Source organism: Nannobrachium achirus, assembly GCF_963921795.1.
Source record: "Nannobrachium achirus genome assembly, chromosome: 21".
Classification (NCBI taxonomy): domain Eukaryota; kingdom Metazoa; phylum Chordata; class Actinopteri; order Myctophiformes; family Myctophidae; genus Nannobrachium; species Nannobrachium achirus.
In genome coordinates this window covers 51,311,462-51,317,753 of record NC_137828.1, presented here as the reverse complement: position 1 = coordinate 51,317,753, position 6,292 = coordinate 51,311,462, and positions in this window count along the sequence as shown.

Genomic DNA, 6,292 nt, shown 5'->3' with positions numbered 1-6,292 from the left:
TGGCTTTAAACAGCCATAACTCCAGTTCACAGCATAGTACCGTCTTGAAACTTGGTGTTTGGACTTAAATGGCCAATAAGGTCTTATTACTTAAACCCCGCCCCCTCTTAATCCACGCCCCTATCTTCCTATTGGCTGAGCTTTAAACAGCTATAACTCCAGTTTGCAGCATGGTACCGTCTCGAAACTCGCGGTTTAACTTAGACAGCCAATAGGAATGAGCTGTAATTGCTGAAGCCCCGCCCCTCTCTTCCTATTGGCTGAGCTTTAAACAGCCATAACTCGAGTTTAAATCATTGTACTGTCTCGGAAATGGGTGTGTGGTCCCACAGTCCCAACGGCTAACCGTTATAGACTAGGCAGAATTTCTGAAAATGTGCTTGTATAAAGTCCTGAAGGCATTTTGCGAATATTTATTCTATACAACTGTTCTAGGGGTATTAAGGGATGCTGAATCCAAATTTGCTGTATATGAAGCTCAAAAATGTTCCTAAATGGCTCAAAATTGAGAAATCCAACATGGCCGCCGCTGCAAGGCTGAAATCTATTTAAGTGCAAATCTTTTTGACTAAACAAGGTAGAAACTTGAACTAAATGTGTTTTTCTAGGTTAGCCTACCTGAGACATTTGAAATTCTATCCTGATTTTAGATCAGACGTGAATAATTGGCTTGAAACTCATACATGTATAGCAGAAAGGTTCGTTATTGATGCATAATTCGTCAAACAGAAACAAAAGCAGCTAGGCTGAACCATGGTTTTATTCATCAAAACTCTTTTTTTTCTATCAACAAGTCATATATGCAAATTATATATAGTCCTTAATATGAAGGTAGGCTACATTCATTTTGTCTATTTGCAGTCATCAATATTTCGAGCAGATATCATAGGTATCTTGCAGCTGCATGCATCCGATTCCACTTTTCCTGAAAAGAATATAATGGATTATAATTTAATATAATAGTATTTTACCATATCAATAAAAGTAAATGCTCATGGGAATACTTCTTACTGTAATCCTTACTGTGGCAGCTTATTCACAGTCTTCCTCACTGTTCCGGCAAGTGTTGAGTTCTTTGCAGTTGCATGCTTCCATACATGCCATATGACTACTTCCGCTAATGCTAAAAATGCTAATGCTAACACCAACCGCTACACAAGGTTGCACACACTTAGCGAGCCGCAGGCACACTTAATATTTTCTTTTCTATTTGTAATCAATTTTCAGAAAAGCTCCCCCTCCCCATTTTAGTAGCAAAAATGCCAGATCTCCATGCTTACATCCCGTTGCAATGTGACCATTTTATTTTTGTACGGAGAAGTATTGAGTGGTTACTCATTCTAAGAAAATATTCGATAAATGCAACCCTACTTTTAACCCATTCAGACCCGAGGCCAATTCAATAAATGCCTAATAAATGCCAACAGTTTTCTGAAAAAAACTAATGTTCTGTTCTTAAAAAATATATTTTTTGTTACAGAATTGTGATTTCAACATAATGTAACATGACACTGCTGTGAAACGACTAACATAACAACAGCTATGTTACAGATATTATAAAGTGATGATGGGGTGATTTTTATCATATAGGGGTCCTCTGTCTGGTGGACATGTTAATTTGGAGGATACATAGATTAATACTGTATGTGTAATGTTTCTTGTTTACTGTATGTATCATTTTCAACTTGTATTATATTGAATAAAAACAATTATGCATTATATTGGAGCTAATTAGGCCTACGTTTTTCTTTTATTGCGACCATAGGTCACAGTTTACTATCAGAACCATCACAGCTTGTCCGTATCTGTCCATACACGCGACAGATATAGCCTCGCCCTTTAGGGCAAGGTCACTTTTCGCCCTTATGCGTCTAAGTATTATTAAAATTTAAGTTGCAGTGGTAAAATAGGCTACATATTAAGTCCTGAAATTCAGGATGAGGACACACTTGTACCCGCAATCACATGACAGAGAGTGACACCCAGAATGGCAGCAAACATACAGTACAGTATTGCATAGATTGACTCCTCCTTCCCTAGGGATGGGAGGATCATCATACAGGCTGGTTTAAGCAGATAAGCATACATATATTTGGCTGTTAATTGTCAGACTACCGGCAATATACAGAACATACATTGATTGTCAATCATCATACTGTACTTGTATTATACATGAAGAAACAATGTATATTGAGGTATAGAGACTGTACATAGATGGAAATACAAACTAGAGACCCAGAGAGAGAGATAGGGAGGGAGAGAGAGAGAGAGAGAGAGAGAGAGAGAGAGAGAGAGAGAGAGAGAGAGAGAGAGATAGGGGGGGGGGGGGGGAGATGGGTGAAGGAGGAAGGGTGTGTGTGTGTGTGTGTGTGTGTGTGTGTGTGTGTGTGTGTGTGTGTGTGTGTGTGTGGGTTATAAATGGAAATACAGGAAGAACAGTCAACCAATATGTTGGTCGTCACTCCAGAGTGATAGCAAGTGATGACCCCCCATCTGAGTGTAAAACTCAAGTGTATGCAGTCACGCAAAGGAACCAATACTGTATGAAAATAGCTCCCCAGTCCCCACAATGTGTATGTACACTAAAATTCTACCGTAACATTCCTCCATTTGTTAATTAAACAACTTAACTAAATTAATACAATAAATGTGAATTTTACTTGAAAATGTACCTACCATAATAATTTCTTAAATTCAACACAAAACATAGCATTGTCACATCTTGTTTCACTTTATTCAGAACAGTGTGATTGCTTTGTCCATAAGTTTACAGTATGTGTTTGTAGGGGGGCCCTTAATAAAAGTGAGTTCAGCCTCTAATTACCGGTATGTGATGTCGTGTAAAGTATAGTGTAAATAAATAGCTGTTCTACATGCTCACGCACAACGTATAATGATCCTTGGCTGTGGTGGACTGAAATGTTCTCCATGATGCAAAATTAACTTTGACAGAGTTGCTAACAACATTGAACACGTTTGCAGTTTTCTTTCTTATCATATGTGTCATGCCATGATGTACAGTCTGTGTTTGAATGCATTATACAACCTCGTTGAATATCGTCTGGAGACGTTGCACATGCTTAGATTGTCGACCTCCTTCCACCCCCCCCACCAGTCAATACGCTAGGCTGTCCTCACTGTCGTCATCACGCTGTGCCCTGTAGTTTTTCTTCCGACGAGTCATAGACAACCACACTGGCCAATCGTTTTGGGACAATTGATTGACAGCTGGGCCTACCACGTCCATCTCACTGAGAGCAGTTTTCTTCATTTTCTTCAATGTTTCTTTCTTTTCCAATACTGTATGAAAATAGCTCCCAGCAATGTGTATGTACACTAAAATTAAACCGTAACACTATTATGTTATTGTGGTGGTGGTGTAATGATGACTAGTTCTAATTATACTGCAATGTGCATATTATTTGTGGTGGTGTCTACATTTCATCAACCTCAAAGATACAATGTAGTAGTAGCTAATAGATCTAGGTCTATACCAGTGGTTAAACCTAAGCCCCGTTTTCACTGAGTCAAACTTCTGGAAGTTTTTTCCAAAATGACGGCAATTTTGAAATTCACGCCATGTGAAAACGGCCACTTATTTTGTCTTCCGTGAGTTTTGGAGTCCAAAATTTGACGGCAAAATACCTAGTAATTTTTGCTGAAAGTACTAGGAGAATAGAAATTTCCCCACAGTGAAAACGGCATACCGTGATTTTTACTTTTTTCGGACAAGCAGGTGCATGCAATGAGCCAATATTAACAGTTAAAGCATTGTAATTGGGATTGAAAGCTTCAGAATCCATATTGCATTCGAATGTTATGAAAGCCTGCCAAACACAGAAGACAGACGTCTATTTCTTTCTACAATCTCCAGCCTATACGGCCGCGGTGCTGAGAAATGCAAGCTTGCTCAATTCATGGTTCAAACTTATTTGTAGGCTATTCTATAGCCTATTTGTAATTAAGCTGTGTGGGTTTTGATACAAGTCCGGTCTGGAGAACGGGAGACGGGATGCGCTCGTAATGTGATGAAAGCTGGAATCTTTACCAACTCTTTTTATGGTGCTATAGCCTATTTTTTGTCTGATTGGGACGCAATGCGCTCATGTGATGTGATGAAAGTTGGAAGCTACCAACTCAAAGAGCTGCATCAAATAGTTTCTCGTCGTAAAGTGTTTTACTGAGCAGCGAGCGTCGAGGAATACAGTCTGGTCATCCATCGGTGACGCGTAAAAAAGAAAAAGAAAAAACAAGCCCACAATCCCACATGTCATGTGCAACACGTTGCATAAGCGATCCTTTCTGAACCTTATGTGACACATAAGGTTCACATGTGTTGTTTCATGAAGAATATTTCTTGTAACTTGTTAAATCCATTGGTCAGAGAGAAAAAGAGAGACGAACAGAAGTGAGTCGCTGCTGCTTTAGCAAGCGTCCAGACAGTGTGGTGCGCACTGCAGGTTCCGTTGCCATGTCTGCTAGTTATAAGTGACTATGGTCTTGATTTCCGTAAAGTTGCTTGTATATATTGATCGTTTCTGGCTGCGTTTTATTTGTTGTGATCTTTTAGATCGGTAATTGTCAAGTAGCTGATGTGGCGATGCTTATAGTTTTAAATTGCTTGTGTGGCCTAGATAATATCAGTTTTTGGGGCTTATTTTCGTACACCTGGTTGCTTATTTCTCTCGCAAAGTCTGGCAACACGGACTTTAATACCGCGACAATGGTTCTGTGAAAACGATGTATTTTATGGCTATGCCAGCATTTTTGCTCATGTGAAAACACCCAAAAAACTAAACTCCCGGCAAGTTGAAAATGATTATGCTAATTATTTTGCAGGAAAAATTCCGGAACTGTAGTGAAAACATGCCTCTAGTACATTTACTTAAATACAATTGAGTTATGCATACTTGAGTAAAATACCTGACTCCACATCTCGTATCCAAATATTGTACTTTTGCTCCACTATTTGAAAACTTTAGTTGCACTGCAGATATTGATGATAAACATAAATAAACCACTTTAGCCCAATTTTTATACCTTGGCCATAGCCAATCTACAAGCTCACAATAAATTGCACATGTGAGCTTGCTATTTTCAAACATTCTGTACTTTTACTTTTGGTACTTAAATACAATTTGGTACCATACTTTTACTCATGTACTTTTGAATTCTGGACTTAGGGTGCCCTCACACCAAAGTACCTATGAGAGTAGAATCCACGTTCCGCCAATGCATTTCAATGAGAGTGAAGCGGTTTCATGCAGAGGATTTCTGCAAAAAACGCTCCCTTCTCATTGAAATGCATTGGCGGAACACGGATTCCACTCTCATAGGTATTTTGGTGTGAGGGCAGCCTTAAGCTTGTAACAGAATATTCCTGTATTGCAGTATTGATACTTTTGCTTAAGTAATTGTGAGTACTTTTTCGACAAATGGTCTATGTACATTGTTACCTACTCATGTAATGTGCGTATGGCGGTGATGAGGGCGATCTACATTGTGTACATGAACTCAAAGCCGATATGTATAGCCTATGAAATCAAGGGAGATATAACTAAGGTATGTGTAAATAACCTTTTAGACAGAAAATGCAGCTCAAAGTGCTTTACAGAGCGTAACAGAAAAGGTACAAATAATTAAAGCAGAAAGTATAAAACTAGAAAATATTGTTCCTTCGAAACAATTGTGGGCTCGCTTCAAGCCAGAAAACAATGGCTATAAAAGTACAAAATGTCAAGATCGCAGGCAGTGCTCTCTTTGACGTTACTGACACTGGTCTATGTACATTGACATTTTGCTGGTGCGGCTTATATTCAGGTGCGGCTTATAGTCGAGGGGGGGGGGGGGGAATCTGCCCACCTGCCACGGTGTCCCATGCAACGACCAAAATACCACTGGTCACAATAACATAATGTGATGTAGGCTATCATGCTATCTCTTTTTTCTTGAAAGTCTCATTCCTTGCTAAAGGTTACAAGCAGGCCTGAACTATCTAGTCCAAAACATGAATCACATTTATTTTACTTCCTCATAACCAAGAGAATGAAAAATAGGATACAGGAAAAGTTTCATTGAGTTAACAGAGTAATAGGAGGACATGACAGACAAACAATCGTGTATATATATTCTTTTATCCTGATAAAGTCAAATTCCTTGTTAAAGGTTAAATGTAGGCGCACGACTGAACTGTATACACTCCATGACGTGAATCGCATTTATTTTACTTATAACCAAGAGAATGACAACAGGGATACCAGGAAGTTTCCTTGAGTCAACAGAGAGAGCATTT